The sequence below is a fragment of the Tursiops truncatus genome, chromosome X (assembly GCF_011762595.2).
Source record: "Tursiops truncatus isolate mTurTru1 chromosome X, mTurTru1.mat.Y, whole genome shotgun sequence".
NCBI lineage: Eukaryota > Metazoa > Chordata > Mammalia > Artiodactyla > Delphinidae > Tursiops > Tursiops truncatus.
This window is the reverse complement of record NC_047055.1, coordinates 119,472,341-119,490,961: the sequence shown is the minus strand read 5'-3', so window position 1 is coordinate 119,490,961 and position 18,621 is coordinate 119,472,341.

Below are 18,621 nucleotides of genomic sequence, written 5' to 3'. Positions count from 1 at the left end.
TCCTTGTAGATTTAAGATGATGCTTTTTTTTGTTTCCACTTTTTCGGTTGTTTTCATACAGAGAACTGACATAAATAATTAAACTTTTCATTACTAGAAGCTGGATTACCTTCCTTTAGCCATTCTTTCCCCTTTTTGGAAGACAGTGTCCTGAAATTCTAGATTTCATTATCCTAATCACAGACCCCCTGCAATTATAAATTACCTCTTTTAAGAGACTGAATATTTTCTTACGGTGGGCTCTCTCTGCAAACTGATACCATCCCTGCTTTTACTACAAAGTGGAATAGCAGGCCAAGAAACCAACAGCAATAATTTAATATGCACCCATGGTGCAATAGGAGGACAAAAAGTGGAAGCCCAGAGCCTTGGCAGGGGATTTCAGAGAAGATTCTTTGGGGGAATGATGGGTGATGGATGGATGAGGACACCCAGTAGAACGTGTCCCTAAAGAAGAGCGAAAGACTAAGTCTGGAAAATCATTGTTTTTTGGATGAGGTAGAGGAAGAGGGGCCAAGAGGAGACTGAGAAGTAATATTTAAAAATAGAGCTATTTAAAAGTAGAGCTGTTGACATCCGGGGAAGGAGGGGCAAGTTTCAAATTTGAGAAAATGAAGACTGGAACAGGTAGTACAATCAGGCAGTTTGGTGGTCATTGATGACCTATGAAAGAACAATTTCAGAAATAATAAATAGAAATCAGGACTTCTGGGGTCTGGTAGTAACATAACAGGATTTATAGTTTAAGAAATGGAGCCATGAGATAGGGCCTTGAGGAGATCACAGCAGGGGTTGTTGAACTATGGCTTGCAGGCCAAGTCTAGTCCACTTCCTGTTTTGTAAATAGTTTTATTGGAATGTAGCCATGTCCATTTCTTTTTAACGTATTGTCTACAGAAAAGTTGAATAGTTGGAACAGAGACTGTATGACACACAAACTTGAAAATATTTACAATCTGGCCCTTCGCAGAAAATGTTTGTTGACCCCGGAACCACACAGTTTTTGCTTGCTTCTTTGCAGTAGTACAGAGGAGCACATTTTAGGCCAATTCGAAGGGAGGAGTGGAGGAGAAAGGCTGAAGGTCATAGTAGGAGAGTGGCTAATTGATGAGGACGTTTCCCAAGGAATTGGATCTGAAAGCTGGTGGAAAGATTAGCTTTCAAGGAGTTGGGATTTGCTCTGAGTCACTATAAGGCAAGAGAGAACAGAGAATGATTATATCTACCAGAACTTTGAATTGAGAATTCAGTGATCAAAGAACTCATGATCAAAGTTTCAGAGATCTTTTTCTCTTTGTAATGTAAAATATCCAGGAAGTTGAAAAACCCCAACTCTTTGAAAGGGTAAGGTTTTGTGTGTTCTTTCTTCCATTTCTTTCATCTTTATAACCAACTCCATTTAATTTCCTGAGGGGTGGATAGTTTCATTTTCATTGTGTAAATCTAGTTCCTGACTTGAGCCTTTCACTATTTTTTTTAAAAATAAATTTATTTTATTTATTTATTTTTGGATCTGTTGGGTCTTCATTGCTGCACGCGGGCTTTCTCTACTTGCGGCGAGCGGGGGCTACTCTTTGTTGTGGTGCACAGGCTTCTCATTGCAGTAGTTTCTCTTGTTGCAGAGCACAGGCTCTAGGCGTGTGGGCTTCAGTAGTTGCAGCATGCAGGCGCAGTAGTTGTGGCACACGGGCTCTAGAGCGCAGGCTCAGTAGTTGTGGCACACGGGCTTAGTTGCTCCACAGCATGTGGGATCTTCCCAGACCAGGGCTCGAACCTGTGTCCCCTGCATTGGCTGGTGGATTCTTAACCACTGTGCCACCAGGGAAGTCCCCCTTTCACTATTTTTAATTTCTATTTTTTCATTCTAAGTGGAGTTAACCGCCTCCCCGCCACAAATTTTTCAAAATTTCTCTGTCTTTAAGAGTTAAAGTGGAGCTTTTCCAAAATTGAATGTAATGAGTGTAGTGAAAATGTAAATGCATTAAACTACAAAATGGAAATAAGGACCAGAGAATGAAATGTTGTATATGTAAATGATGTTAAAGCTCCTGTAGGGTTCAAATTTGTCGAATATTGGTGGAATTCAGGTAAAACCCAAGACCTTAAAACTTAACTCTCGGTATCAGAAAGCTCAAAGTGTTTACTCAGTGAACTAATTATTGATTGCCTTCTATCAGTTAGGCATGGAGAAATGTATAAATCTGAGATACTCTCTTCAAGAAGTTTAGAGTGAACAGGGAGGAAATAACTGAATGAATTCCACCAGAGGTAATAAGGGCAGTGATATAAGAGAACTCTGGGTGCCTTGGATATACAAAAGATGGGCATTAAAACCAGCTTGGAGTTATCAAGTAGGCTTCCTGGAGAAGGTGGGTCTAAATTGTCTTAAGCTGTGGTTTGCAAACTTTAGGGCACCTAAGAATCACCTGGAGACCTTGCCAAAAATATGTATTTCCAGACTCTTCCTCCCAAAACTTCTAAATCAGTTTTGGGAGTGAGGCTGAGGATTCTGTGCAGTGGCCTGGTGGTCTGTGGAACCTACACCGAGCAAGCAGGCTGTGAAGGATACGTAGAATTTACTCAGCGGTACTCGAGATAATGTCCCGTTGGATGCTCAGAACATAAAAATGTCAATTTCAAGTGTGCCTATAGTTGCTTTGGGAAAATCTGAGGTTATGAACATTGAGTGCTTATGGTTTATGTATGTTTTATGACTTTTTAAAAAACTTGGTAGTATACTTGTTAGGCCTGTGTGTCTCTCTCCATCCTGAATGTGGTGCTGGTCCACTTAAGAGACAAGTGACTGGGGACAGCATGATTAGAGAGGGACTCTAATTAGTGACACAGCTAACACTGTGAAAGCAGTGGCATCTGCTACCATTGCTAAATATAATTGCTAGAGAAAAGTTTATAAATATTCATTTAAATGTATTTCTCAAAGGCTCATGTTTGGAACCACAGCTGCTGGGTTGCCTAAAGAAACACAAATGCACCACAATTAGTGCATTCTTAAAGGAAAAAAAAAGCTTTATCCTTAATATGCAGGCATTGAGTAAATACCATGGATCAGCCATTTCTATAGCTAACATTTTGCATGTCATGTTTATTAGACGGTGTTACTACTTTAGATATTCAGTAGTTTCTCTGATTATGGCTTTCTCAATTTAACAGTTATAAATTTAACTTGTGTCGAGTGACTAATACACTATTTAATGTCTTGTGTGATTATGTTTTGAGTTTGCTTGCCAGAAAATTTGTCTGAAGACTGTTAAAATGAATTTCATGTTCTTACAAAGAGAAATCTGGAAAACCCATTTCATTTTAATATTGCAAGCAAATGGGGTTTTGTGATAAAAAGTTTTTTGGGTTAACCTTCTATTTTGTTGTTTTGAAAAGAACGTAGTAATAATTATCCATTGACATACTTGAGCCAGTATGTGTACAAATATGAACTAAATGACAGCATTTCAGTGACAGGCTCATACTGTAGGGGAGGAGAAATTCTTTCTCCTTCTGTCCTCCCAGGTTCTCTAGCTGGGGCCCTGAAAATGGGCCTGACAAAAGACAGATTAACAAGAGAAAAGCACACACATTTATTTAATATAAGTTTTACTTGTCATGATTGCCTTCCTAAGGAAATGAAGACTGAAAGAAACAGTTAAACATATGCATGTTTTCTTTTCAAAAAATTTTTTTGGCTGCTTCGGGTCTTTGTTGCAGCGTGCAGGCTTCTTTAGTTGTGGCTTGTGGGTTTTTCTGTCTCTGGTTGTGGCGTGCAGGCTTAGTTGCCTCGCAGCAAGCATGCTGGATCTTAGTTCCCCGACCAGGGATTGAAGCCGTGTCCCCTGCATTAGAAGGCGGATTCTTTACCACTGGACCACCAGGGAAGTCCCAAACATATGCATTTTAATAGTTGTTCCCCCTTATCATCGTTTTTTTTTGTTTTTTTTTTTTTTTTTTGCAGTATGTCGGCCTCTCACTGTTGTGGCCTCTCCCGCTGCGGAGCACAGGCTCCGGACGCGCAGGCCCGACGGCCATGGCTCTCGGGCCCAGCCGCTCCGCGGCATGTGAGATCCTCCCAGACGGGGGCACAAAGCCGTGTCCCCCGCAATGGCAGGCGGACTCTCAACCACTGCGCCACCAGGGAAGCGCTTATCATCGGTTTTGCTTTCTGTGGCTTTACCTACCGGTGGTCAGCCGAGGCCGGAAAATATTAAACGGAAAATTCCAGAAATAAACAATTCATAAGTTTTAGAGTGCGTGCCATTCTGAGTAGTGTGATGAAATCTCGCGTGGTGAAATCTCGCGTGATGAAATCTCGCGATATCAGCTCTGTTTCCCCAGGGATATGAATCGTCCGTTTGTCCAGCGAGTCCCGCCCAGTAGTTACTTAGTGGCAGAAGTTATCACCTGTCACAGTGTCGCAGTGCTGTGTTCAAGAGGCCCTGATTTTACTTAATTCTGGCCCCAAAGTGCCAGAGGAGTGATGCTGGTGATTTGGAAATGCCAGAGAGAAGCCCTGAAGTGCTTCCTTTAAGTGAAAAGGTGAAAGTTCTCGACTCAATAAGGAAAGAAAAATATCAGATGCTCAGATAGCTCAGACCTCTGGTAAGAACACATCTTCTCCCCGTGACATTGTGAAGAAGGAAAATGAAATCTGTGCTGGTTTTGCTGTCGCACCTCAAACTGCAAAGTTAACAGCCGCAGTGCGTAAGCGCTTAGTTACGAAGGAAACGGCATTCAGTTTGTATGGTGATTTTTTTTTTTTTTTTTTTTTTTTGCGGAACGCGGGCCTCTCACTGTCGTGGCCTCTCCCGTTGCGGAGCACAGGCTCCGGACGCGCAGGCTCAGCGGCCATGGCTCACGGGCCCAGCCGCTCCGCGGCATGTGGGATCTTCTCGGATCGGGGCACGAACCCGTGTCCCCTGCATCAGCAGGCGGACTCTCAACCACTGCGCCACCAGGGGTGCCGTGTACGGTGATATTTTGAGAGACAGAGAGAGAAAGAAAGCACATTCAAATTACTTTTTTTTTTTGCGGTACGCCGGCCTCTCACTGCTGTGGCCTCTCCCTTTGCGGAGCACAGGCTCCGGACGCGCAGGCCCAGCGGCCATGGCTCACGAGCCCAGCCGCTCCGCGGCATGTGGGATCCTCCCGGACCGGGGCACGAGCCCGTGTCCCCTGCATCAGCAGGCGGACTCTCAACCACTGCACCACCAGGGGTGCCGTGTACGGTGATATTTTGAGAGAGAGAGAGAAAGAAAGCACATTCAAATTATTTTTTTTTTGCGGTACGCCGGTCTCTCACTGCTGTGGCCTCTCCCTTTGCGGAGCACAGGCTCCGGACGCGCAGGCTCAGCGGCCATGGCTCACGGGCCCAGCCGCTCCACGGCATGTGGGATCTTACCGGACCGGGGCACGAACGTGCGTCCCCTGCATCGGCAGGCGGGCTCTCAACCACTGCGCCACCAGGCAAGCCCTCAAATTACTTTTATTACAGTATACTGTTATTTTCTATTTTATTATTAGTTACTGTTAGTTTCTTTCTGTGCCGAATTTATAAATTAAACTTTATTGTCAGTATGTATGTATAGGGAAAACCATAGTACGTATAAGGTTCTGTGTTCTACAAGGTTTCAGGCATCTACTGGGTTCTTGGGTCATATCCCTTGTGGATAAGGGGGTGTACTGTACTAGGTTTGCTGAGGAGTGGAAAGTCGTGGAAAAACATGGTAGGAGAATAGTGTGTGAACTGTGGGTTGTCAACTAGAGGAAACTTAGGAAGGCCTCTGCGTTCGTATTCCTCTCAGTGACCCTTGGTCTTAGGACATTAGGATGTTTCTTTCCTCGGGTATGGGGAGGGCATCTCTCCCTTGAGGGTCTTATGACCTGCCTTAGGGGAAGAGGGAGAGGGGTCATAGGGTCCTTCTTGCACCTGCTGTTTCTCAGATTCCTTCAGCTTAAGATATCCAATATGCCAAGGTGCCCTGTTTTGAGTAGCGTGCCCTATTTTGGGTAGTGCGTTCTGAATCCCACCACTATCATCACATATCTTGAACTTGGTGGATTTGTGGGAGGGAACATAGGAAAGACCAAGAGGCAGTGAGCAACCTGTGAAAACCAGCTGGTGATCATTAGGGGATTTCTAGGTGTCCCGAGAATAAGAAGAGCAGGGCATGGATTAAAAATACGCAGATTCTCCAGGGTAAAGTAAGGTAAGCCACATTAGAGGCCCGAGCAAGGCCTAAGGTGGAATTCACAATGGACAGATGAGAATGAGAACTAGGTACCAGCAAACCAAATGTTGTCATGTGGGCTTGATACTTAGACGAGGTTTGGCCAAAGAATGTTTGTGCCTGTGAGTGGTTCTCAGTGGGTTGGTACTTTTGCCCCTCAGGGAGTATTTGGCAATGTCTGGGGACATTTTTGGTTGTCACAAAACGAGAGCGGGGGGCGGGGGGAGGACAATCGGCATGCAGTGGACAGAGACCAGGGATGCTCCTAAACATCCTATATTGCACAGGACAGCTCCCACTACAAAGAACTGTCTGGCCCAAAATATCAATTGTGCTGAGTGTGAAATGCTGCTCTCCTTAGGCAAAGGAGCTGACAGGGGACAAGGGTGGTATTGAAGGTAAACACAGACCTTAAATGACAAATCAGGTTTAGTAAACTGGGTGAATTTTTAAAATGTGATTCTTGTAGTGATTCAAAGAGGTAGGTACCATTATCATTCCTGTTTACAAGGGAGAAAACTTGGCACAGAGAATTTAATTACCTCACCCAAGGTAACACAGTTGGTAGGTGGTGGTGCTTTTATATACATTGAAATATATGGGGTTTGACTCCTATATAAACACTTTCTTAACTGATACAGTAGTGAGGGAAAGTTTTCTAGGAAGGAAGAAACAAACCCGCTCAAGTCCCACTCCCGCAATAACCAAATATCAAGGCCAGGCTTGGTGAACCTGAGTGACAGCAATACAGCCTAAACATTACATGTCTGTGCCCCACCTAAAATGGGTGAATAGTTATAATTTGTGTACATCTCCAGATTTCTTAAAGAGCAACATCTTAGGTGGTAATTGGATGATATAAATTCTGGAGAGAAAGATAAAATTAAAAATATTCTAAACCATAGAGTGTTTCAAGTTGATATAACCATAAGTTTTATTAAACTCAATTGAAAACTTGATTATATTATTGATTTTTTATCAAACATAATGAGTTTTGTTGATGTTTTTCACATTTTCCTTTTCTTCTCATTATTTTAGATCCTCTTCTGAAATGCATCCCTTCACAAGGGTATCCAGGTAAATCCACTGTGTGGTGTGCTTGCTTTCAGCATTACGAGTACCGTAAAAATCCTCCAGGGTTCTATGGCATTCTTTTTTACATTACAAAGGTCGGTTTAAAGTCAGGAATATAACCGCTAGAATGCAGCGATCACACTGTCTGATTTTGAAGTAAAAATCTTTTATAGTTACGGGGATCATCATTGAAAATGGCATGCATGGTTTAGCATTTTTCAGTGTTACTAAAATCGTTGAAATTTATATTCAATGAAGAGTGTTTAGTTCTGATTTAATGAACTTCCTATTGCCGTTTTAAGATCTGAATATAGAAGCCATTTGAATTTTAAGGTCTTTGATGACTGCGTAAATTGTATTGAAAGTAAATGGCAAAGACTTACTGTCTTGTCGCTAATATGAAACATATTTCCTTCATGCTATTTTGTTCTAGTAAGAACATAGGGGAAATTGTCAAGAATGTTTAGGTGAATGACATGACTTAAAAATTATAATTTTCGGGGTCTCTTTTGACTGTCTTTTCTGGAAAAGTCTGAGTTATTTGGGGTGAGAATGCGATGAATCTGGTTAATTACCAAGTGTTAAAGTAAGTTTCCCTAAAGCATAAACTGCCTTGTTAGAGCAGAGGCCAAATGAGAGCTGGCTTTCCTTTCACTGTCCTGACTGACTGATGTAGTGGGTGCCTTAGAGTCCTAGAGGCTGAGAAGCTTTCTGGTTGATGTGCAGTGTTGGCCAGTGGTGTAGAAAAGAGGGTGCTGGTGCGCTTTCTGTGTGCTGACCGTCCTTCCCAGGCCCTTTAACACTGCCTTCTGGGGCCCTGGTCTCCAAAGCACTGGCAGGTGCACCATGCTGATCCAGGTGTGGAGCTTGATATTTGCTTTTTATCTTAAACAAAATATGAAACTTTTGTACCATACAATGTACAGCTTGATGTCAGAATGCTCACTTTGGTGTATAGCATGTGAGCACATTTCATGTGCGATCATGTATCTGGAAGGAAGAGTGAAAGTTTTATAACGTGGAGGGGTTGTCACCTGTACTCTTGCTCCTTCTTTTTCTTTCTCCTTTTTTTTTTTTGGCTCTCAGTGTTTTGCAACATGTTGTCGGTGACATCCTGTAGGACATCAGTACTGTGCCTAGCTTATTTAAAGCATACCTTCAAATGTAGACTCTTTACCGTCCTTGGTAATGAGATGGCACCTGGATGTGAACATCTTGATGTATGTAGAGGCGAAACACTTACCTCATTGCAAAACACTTCTTAAAGGTGTTGTGAAAATTAAAAATACTCTTTATATGTTACAAAAATTCTTTTCAGATATGACAAGAGGGTGTTAATGGTATGCTATCTAATAGATCCTTCTGAGACATAAACATACTTTGTTATTTCAAAATAAAAATTTAAACACTGAGCAAGCAGTTAACTGCTTTTCAAGAGAAACATGTTTTAAAATGCAGGACCATTTTGCAAAGGGACGTTTGTCAGTGTTTCCACTGTTATATATTCTTAAGTGAATATATTGTCTCTGAAAAACATGAGTGTTACCTATCATCACCCATAGATGAATGCTTAAAATTCTTGGAAATAGAGTTTTCTAACCTGCTTAAAAAGCTTCCAGAGTTAAGGTTTTAGTGGGCTCTGAACTCATGTATTTAAAATGTGAAAATTGACACATTCCCATTAGTTTCCAGGACAACTGATCGTTGCCATGGAAGGTGGACATTTACTGTCACAGGTTCAACAAAAATGATTCCCTGGTTGGTGTGAGTGGGTTGCAAACTGAGATTCATGGGTTGGAAAACTCAGCCAGTCAACATTTGGGTCAACATCTCCCTGTGAAGTTTTTCTTTCAGTCTGAGAGCCGCCGATCCCAGTTTAGCAGTGAACTTCGAGCCAGACCTTCAGATTGCTGTATCATAGTGTGTGAAACCAAGATTTTCAAAATTAATTAAGCATATTAAAACAAATTGCTCTCTGTAAAAAAATATTAACAGGAATGGTTCCACAGGAGCACCTTCTGTACTATTAATAATCAAACACACAGTTAACCATACATTTACTTTGTCCATTGAAAATTTTCATTTGTGTGTTTTATGATGTATATAACATACTAGCACCATGAGACACATAGATAATTGAGCATCGTCTAGGTCAGGGGTCAGCAGAGTAGGGCTCAAGTGCCCAATCTGGCCCCGTGTCCATTTACATATTATCTAAGGCTGCTTTTGTGTGGCAAATGCAGAGTTGAGTGGTTTCAACAGAAGGTCCTGCAAAGCCAAAAGTACTTACTATCTGGCCTTTTACAGGCAAAGTTTGTGGACCCTTGGTGTAGGCAATAAGGCAACAATGGAAAAGAGGTGTCTCCTGCCCTGTCTTCAGTCAGTAACAGCTTTGGGAATGCCTTACAGCACTGGTTCTCAGATGCGGCTGTGCACTGTGTTAGTGTTGAGAGTTTCAACAAATACTGATGCCTGGACCCGCCCCTAGGGATTCTGCTGTAATTAGTATGGATTGGGGCCTGGACACCAGGAATCTTCTGTGCAGCCAAGTTTGAGAACCACTGCCTTCTGGTGCTGGACACTCCTGATGGGAAGGAGTTTCCCTGCAGCTGGAGCTGCCCCCAAGTAGCTTCACAGCAACCCTTCTTGCCTGCACGTCTGGCTAAGTAATGCTTGAGGCGAGCTGTCCCCACATGTAGTAGGAAGATGGCAGGCTTGGGAATAGCAGCCCATAGTCAAACCTTAAATGTCCTCAGGGCTATGGCAAGAAGAAATGAGATCGGTGCTGCAAAAGTGCCTTGATTGGAGAACCAATCATTTGGAGAGACTTGGGTGAAATGTAAAACCCAAGGGCTTCTGTTGTCTCTGTTTTCAGTGCTTTCCTTGGCCCACTGGTGCCTGTTTTTATCACTGAACAAAGAAAGTCTATTGGCAAGTCTCCTGGTAGTTATCTTCTATGCAAATGTTAATGGAAGATGATCGGAAGTTCTAGAAGTTTTGCCATGGTGGATTTTCTTTTCCTACATGGTTTAGGAACTGAGGATTATTTCAGTAATAATCCTATTTCTGCATGTTTGCCACATAATGTTATTTTGCAGTTCCGTCCATGGCTGTCGTTGTAAACACTGTTTATAGAACCTTTATCAGCATTTGCCTCTGGAACTTATAAAGCGAAACCACTGGTGTTTTTTTTCTAGCTTAATAGAGTTGCACATGTGGAGTATTTGGAAGATAGCAGTTTACATCCTATAAAATGGCTTGCGAGTCTAAAGCCCTTTTAGCCATTTGAAATGATTGATTAGTTAATTCACACAGCCAGGTACTGTTCTCATTTTCCAAATGAGGGAAATGAGGCAAAAAAGAGGACAGGGGACTTCTTCAAGGCCATGAAGCAAGGTAGGAGCAACTGAGAACTGGATCTCAAGGTTCCTGGTTCCCCAGGCTGAACCTTCCCATCACTGCTTTCCCCCACCTCAAGGCAGTGATAACGCCGCCTGCATCTCCATCCTCCCAGAATGCAAACACTGTCAGCAGGTGCTTGTAGTAAAACACAGGACCAGATCACTGTTACTGCCTTGAGGAAAACTCCTTCAAACTTTATTATTATATTTTGCTTGGAATGGCATAAATGCAAATAGATCCATTGAGAAACAGACGTTTTGCTTTTTAAAATTAAACCAGGACCCCAGGTAGGTAATGTAACCTACACAGCAGTTAGGAATTAATTCCACCAGTGTTTTATAGGGTAAGGTGATAACCAGCAGTGTGTTTTCTAAATGGTTTGATTTACCATGTGATTCTGCTGTTTATTTCATTTAGAAGGCTTTTAAAAGAGGTACTTCAAAACCTTGATTAGCCGCAAGACGAGGAAAATAGAAGTGTACCCAACTTAATAGTACCTGGAAAGAATAAAGTGATGGAAAAAACCCTTATTAGTAGTTTATTAAAAATTTTAATTTCCAGACTAAATACCAACAGAGAATCTCTTTCTGTACAATGTAATCATGTTTAATATTCACGGCAGTGACCCTGAGGGGGAAGCGAGACACTCAATTATCAAACAAGATTCACTTCTCTATATATACCTTTTAAGGCAGCAGAATAAAATTTTGGTTTCTTTTTTTTTTTTTTTTCTTTTTTTTTTTTCTTTTTTTTTTTTGCGGTACGCGGGCCTCTCACTGTTGTGGCCTCTCCCGTTGCGGAGCACAGGCTCCGGACGCGCAGGCTCAGCGGCCATGGCTCACGGGCCCAGCCGCTCCGTGGTACGTGGGATCTTCCCGGCCCGGGGCACGAACCCGTGTCCCCTGCATCTCTTTTTTGTTTTTAACATTTTTATTGGAGTATAATTGCTTTACAATGGTGTGTTAGTTTCTGCTTTATAACAAAGTGAATCAGTTATACATATACATATATCCCCATATCTCTTCCCTCTTGCATCTCCCTCCCTCCCACCCTTCCTATCGCACCCCTCTAGGTGGTCACAAAGCACCGAGCTGATCTCCCTGTGCTATGCGACTGCTTTCCCACTAGCTATCTGTTCTACACTTGGCACTGTATATATGTCGATATATATACTACCACTCTCTCACTTTGTCCCAGCGCACCCGTCCCCCTCCCCGTGTCCTCAAGTCCATTCTCTAGTAGGTCTGCGTCTTTATTCCTGTCTTGCCCCTAGGTTCTTCATGACCATTTTTTTTTTTACATTCCATATATATGTGTTAGCATACGGTATTTGTTTTTCTCTTTCTGACTGACTTCATTCTGTATGACAGACTCTAGGTCCATCTACCTTACGACAAATAAATCAATTTCGTTTCTTTTTATGGCTGAGTAATACTCCATTGTATATATGTGCCACATCTTCTTTATCCGTTCATCTGTCAATGGACACTTAGGTTGCTTCCATGTCCTGGCTATTGTAAATAGCTGCAGTGAACATTGTGGTACATGACTCTTTTTTGAATTATAGTTTTCTCAGGATATATGCCCAGTAGTGGGATTGCTGGGTCATATGGTAGTTCTATTTGTAGTTTTTTAAGGAACCTCCATACTGTTCTCCATAGTGGTTTTATCAATTTACATTCCCACCGACAGTGCAAGAGGGTTCCCTTTTCTCCACACCCTCTCCAGCATTTATCGTTGGTAGATTTTTTGATGATGGCCATTCTGACCGGTGTGAGATGATATCGCATTGTAGTTTTTTTTTGTTTTTTTTTTGCCATACGCGGGCCTCTCACTTCCGTGGCCTCTTCCGTTGCGGAGCACAGGCTCCCAGCCGCTCCGCGGCACGTGGGATCCTCCCGGACCGGGGCACGAACCCGCGTCCCCAGCATCGGCAGGCGGACTCTCAACCACTGCGCCACCAGGGAAGCCCCCGCATTGTAGTTTTGATTTGCATTTCTCTAATGATGTTGAGCATTCTTTCATGTGTTTGTTGGCAATCTGTATATCTTCTTTGGAGAAATGTCCATTTAGGGCTTCTGCCCATTTCTGGATTGGGTTGTTTGTTTTATTGATATTGAGCTGCATGAGCTGCTTGTAAATTTTGGAGATTAATTCTTTGTCAGTTGCTTCATTTGCAAATATTTTCTCCCATTCTGAGGGTTGTCTTTTCATCTTGTTTGTGGTTTCCTTTGCTGTGCAAAAGCTTTGAAGTTTCCTTAGGTCCCATTTGTTTATTTTTGTTTTTATTTCCATTTCTCTAGGAGGTGGGTCAAAAAGGATCTTGCTGTGATTTATGTCATAGAGCGTTCTGCCTATGTTTTCCTCTAAGAGTTTGATAGTGTCTGGCCTTACATTTAGGTCTTTAATCCATTTTGAGTTTATTTTTGTGTACGGTGTTTGGGAGTGTTCTAATTTCATTCTTTTACATGTAGCTGTCCAGTTTTCCCAGCACCACTTATTGAAGAGGCTGTCTTTTCTCCATTGTATATTCTGCCTCCTTTATCAAAGATAAGGTGACCATACGTGCGTGGGTTTCTCTCTGGGCTTTCTATCCTGTTCCATTGATCTATGTTTCTGTTTCTGTGCCAGTACCACACTGTCTTGATTACTCTAGCTTTGTAGTATAGTCTGAAGTCAGGGAGCCTGATTCCTCCAGCTCCGTTTTTCTTTCTCAAGATTGCTTTGGCTATTCGGGGTCTTTTGTGTTTCCATACAAATTTTGAAATTTTTTGTTCTAGTCTGTGAAAAATGCCAGTGGTAGTTTGATAAGGATTGCATTGAATCTGTAGATTGCTTTGGGTAGTATAGTCATTTTCACAATGTTGATTCTTCCAATCCAAGAACATGGTATATCTCTCCATAAGCATCTCTTAACTATAAGCATTTGTTACCTCAAGCAAGACTTTGAGGTAATAAATGTGTCAAGCAACATATGTTTTAGAGAACACGTTTTTATAAAATGAGACCTGTTGACCACTTATAATACGTCTAAGAGTTTCCATAGCAGGGCATATCTGGACAAAGGAGTGAATTGTACAGTTTATAAATCATAAACTTAGTGGATAGAAGTATACATTTATATTAATTATGGCAGTATTACCTGATCTCTGTCCTCATGAGGCTTACAATCTAGTTGGGGGAGTCTGGTGATAAGCAGAGGATGGGATAAGTCCAGATGTGGTTAATGCTGTAAACAAGCACTAAGCAGCCCCTAAGCAGCAGTGGAGCTGCTAGGCTGGCCTTCTACACTTGCATAAATTTATTTATTTTTATTTTTGGCTGCGTTGGGTTTTTGTTGCTGTGCGCGGACTTTCTCTAGTTGCGGCAAGCAGGGGCTGCTCTTCGTTGTGGTGTGCGGGCTTCTCACTGTGGTGGCTTCTCTTGCTGCAGAGCATGGGCTCTAGGTGCGCAGGCTTCAGCAGTTGTGGTACGTGGACTTCAGTAGTTGTGGCTTGCGGGGTCTAGAGCGCAGGCTCAGTAGTTGTGGTGCACCGGCTTAGTTGCTCCATGGAATGTGGGATCTTCCCAGACCAGGGCTCAAACCCGTGTCCCCTGCATTGGCAGGCGGATTCTTAACTACTGCGCCACCAGGGAGGTCCCTACACTTGCATAAATTCATCTGTATGCAAACAGTGAGCCCATATTGATCAGGCAGTTCACCTTGGTTCCCTTGCCTCTCTCTAAGTTGTAGCAGGTGATGTGCAGAGTGGGCCCCTTAGTAGATGCGGGGCACACAGTGGAATTGCGTCACAGCTTGGAAACACCAATTGTAGCAAAATCCCACCTTAGAACTGCTAGCACACCTGCCTGTCTATATCCCTTCCAAGGGAGATTCTCTTCATGCTGCTAGCCTGAAGTGAGTGTAAGCAGGTCTTCTCTAGGGAGGGAGGGAGACTTCCTGATCCTTTACTGTCTCGGAGTGCAGGGGAGATGAGGACGAGGGAGCTCTCTGTTTACTCTCCTGGTCAGGAAACAAGGCTGTGACTCAGGGCTATGCAATCTCTAGCTTCCCAGGATGCTTGCTATCCCAACATCTGTGGACGAAGCTCTTAGTGCCCTTGACCCAGAAGACAAGCAGAAACCCATGAATTATCTCCCCACATTGAAATGAGGTGATGCGACATAAAGTGACCGACGGATGTCGGGACTGGGAGCACGTCAGAGATGCTACACGAAGCAAGCAAACAGTAGGAGTAACTGAGGAAGGGCATTTCAAGCGAGGACAGCATGAGGTGGGCGAAGGTGTTCGGTGTGTTCAGGGGACTTTCAGAACAGCCTGGCAGGGCCTTGTGGGCAGGCACGAAGGTGGTGGGGCAAGTTTGGGAGGTACAGGACCCAGGTCGTTCAGGGCCCTGTAGGCAGTGATTTGAGTTGGGAGTTCAACAGAGGTGTGATGGGAAGCCTGCACCTGTGTATCAGCCTGTAAGGGACCTTCTGTATTTTCCAATTACAACTTTTGACCGTGCAGCTGGTTAATCAGTCAGTATAGTTCATCACAGCAGAATCAGGCCAGAAAAATATCAGAGTGCCTTGTATGTAGTGGCGTGAGTATTGCTTCACGAAACTTTAGTTTTCATATTTTGTTAATAGTAAGTTGCACATCTTTGTGTGTTTTGACATCTCAAATCAAGGTGGGTCTCAGAATCAATGGCATCTAAGATTTGATGAAATATGGTAAAAATGTTTTATATATGCATGTCTGAAGTGGGTTCCTAGGCAATATTTATTTTTAACTGTGAGTCACCGTCAGTATTTTACCAGAGCCCTAGTCCACGGTAGCAAGTTTAGGGCAGCCTGGGGGTTAGAATACTAAGCAGAATTGGGTGCCCGCATTCTGAGTGGGATGATTCGGAGGAGGTAGCAGTAGCCTTGGCTCTAGAAGCAAATACCATTGTCACCTGGGCCAACTCTGGCAGAAGCGTGTGCTCAAGCCAGCAGACTCCGGCACTGAGAACCAAATGTAACAGGTTGGGGAGGGTGCCCAGGGGATAGAGGGAGCCTGGAGCTGGCAAGGCTTGGGGCTGTTCGTAGTACTGTGTCCAGGTTGGCAAACCAACAGGAGTAAAGACTCAGCCTTTAGTGGCTCATGGATAGTAGGATGGTTACCAAGATGAGGTCTGTGGTAGAGAGAACCAGACCCGAGCCCCCTTGGAAAGCATGGGGCAGCCAGGCTGTGACGCTGTGGAGCCAGCCTCTGGAGGAGGAGGCTGCTCTTGACTCATGTCACTTCTTTGACCTCCTCTTAACCAGACCCAACATGTGGCTTGCTCACTGCTTCCTCTTCATGCTGGAGTCATTTTTAAAAAAAATTTTATTGAAGTATAGTTGATTTACAGTGTTGTGTTAATTTCTGCTGTACAGCAAAGTGACCCAGTTATACACATATATATTCTTCATATTCTTTTCCATTCTGGCTTATCACACGATATTGACTGTAGTTCCCTGTGCTCTACAGTAGGCCCTTGTTGTTTATCCATCCTATATATAATAGTTTGCATCTGTTAATCCCAAACTCCCAATCCTTCCCTCCACCCCTTCCTTGGCAATCACAAGTCTGTTCTCTATGTCTTTGAGTCTGCTTTTGTTTCATAGATATGTTCATTTGTGTCATATTTTAGATTCCACATGGAAGTGATATCATAGGGTATTTGTCTTTCTCTTTCTGACTTACTTTGCTTAGTATGATAATCTGCAGGTCATTCCATGTTGCTACAGATGGCATTATTTCATTCTTTTTTTATGGCTGAGTAACATTCCATTGTGTATATGTACCACATCTTCTTTATCCATTCGTGCGTTGATGGACATTTCGGTTGTTTCCATGTCTTGGCTATTGTAAATAATGCTTCTTTGAACATAGGGGTACAGGTATCTTTTCGAATTATAGTTTTGTCCAAGTATATGCCCAGGAGACGTTAGAGTCTTAATTGCCTCTTCAGAGGGGTTACTTTTGGGGAATAATATGCTCAGGGAGAGATCCCACCTGACCCTGCTTTAGGAGTCTAAGGTTTGGGAACTGGGCCTCTGCAACTAAATGGAAGCAATTTAAGGCCTTTCTAGCAACAAGGGCAACTGGAGTCCCACGGTGTTGGGTTGGGCTTACGTAAACTCCATCTGTATACATCTGAGTTCAGATCCTTTAAGAGCAAGGCTGAGCCTCTGGGAGAGATGAGTTGGTTAAGGAAGAGGAAGGATGCATTTGTTGGAATCCTGGTGTAGCTTCCATCATCTCATGTCTTGAGAGATGGAAATAACTGATGGGCATGCAAATGGCCACAGGTGGGTTGAGCCAACAAAGAGAAGAAAGAATCTGCATGTCTTGCCTTTGGAGTAAAGCCCTGTGCTGCTTTCCTCTCCAAGTTGTCCCAGGCAAAATCCTACCTTCATTTCTCCAAAGTAGACAGGAAGAGACAACAAAGATCTATCTTTCACTTTTGAGGCTGGGCAGGAGCCTCGCTTTCACTAACTTTATCTTTGCCACCTGATAATGTGTAGTTCAAGCTGTGTAACCTTTCCCCAAGCAACTGGATTTAGTCATAACATATTCTTTCCCAACACGTACTTTAAAATACGCCCTTTATTAATTGTCAGATTATGTCTAAAATTAATCAAGTCGTTGAAGGCTGTCCAGGACCAGTAAATTAGCATGTGATAATTTGCTCTTCACCTAATTCTTCATTCAAACCATAGCTTCTGCCCTAATTTTAGGTGTGCCTCACAACATGAAAAAGGCATTTCCTGAGCTTGACAAAATGACACATTTTGCTTGTTTATTCATTGTTCTCAAGGAAAACAGTTAAAATTTTGAGCATAATTTTAGTGCATTATGAAGAGAAATTGCCACTTAACTAAAAGCAGTTTGAAAATAAACATGTCACAGTGAGATTTTCCTAATTTTCTTGTTATTTTGGCTTGTCAATAATAAATTGAGTGCTTTATGTTCTCAAATAGTAAGTTCCCAGATTATTTTACTTCTCTTTTTACTGATCTGAGTCTATGTTCATAAAAAGATAGGTTGATGCATGCAAATTAATCGCCTTCTCCTTACTCAATACATTTAGAAAGCAATTTCTATTACTAATATTTTTTCTAATTAAGATAATGGATATGGACTTTTTTTCATAATATACTTTTACCAAGCACAAGCTGATGTTTTATGGTCTTATAACATTTCATGACAAGGAAAGTTCTACAGATTCAATAAAATTCTGTGAGGACAGGAAACAGTTTTGTTTGATGCTTTGTTAAAGCTATAAGCGCTTTAATGTAAGCTCCATTGGGTTGCTTTTTATTTCTATGATGTTTCCCTCACCCAAAACACAAGTTAAAATATGCTAGAAGAGTGACTTTTTTTAAAAAATTAATTTATTTAATATATTTATTTTTGGCTGCGTTGGGTCTTCGTTGCTGTGCGCGGGCTTTCTCTAGTTGCGGTGAGCGGGGCTACTCTTTGCTGCTGTGCGCGGGCTTCTCATCGCGGTGGCTTCTCTTGTTGCGGAGCACGGACTCTAGGCATGCGGGCTACAGTAGTTGTGGCTCACAGGCTCTAGAGCACAGGCTCAATAGTTGTGGGGCACGGGCTCAGTAGTTGTGGCGCATGGGCTCAGTAGTTGTGGCACAGGGGCTCAGTAGTTGTGGTTCACGGGCTCTAGAGCGCAGGCTCAGTAGTTGTGGTGCACGGGCTCAGTAGTTGTAGCTCGCGGGCTCAGTAGTTGTGGCTCGTGGGCTCTAGAGTGCAGGCTCAGTAGTTGTGGCGCACGGGCTTAGTTGGTCCGCAGCATGTGGGAACTTCCTGGACCAGGGCTCGAACCCGTGTCCCCTGCACTGGCAGGCGGATTCTTAACCACTGTGCCACCAGGAAAGCCTG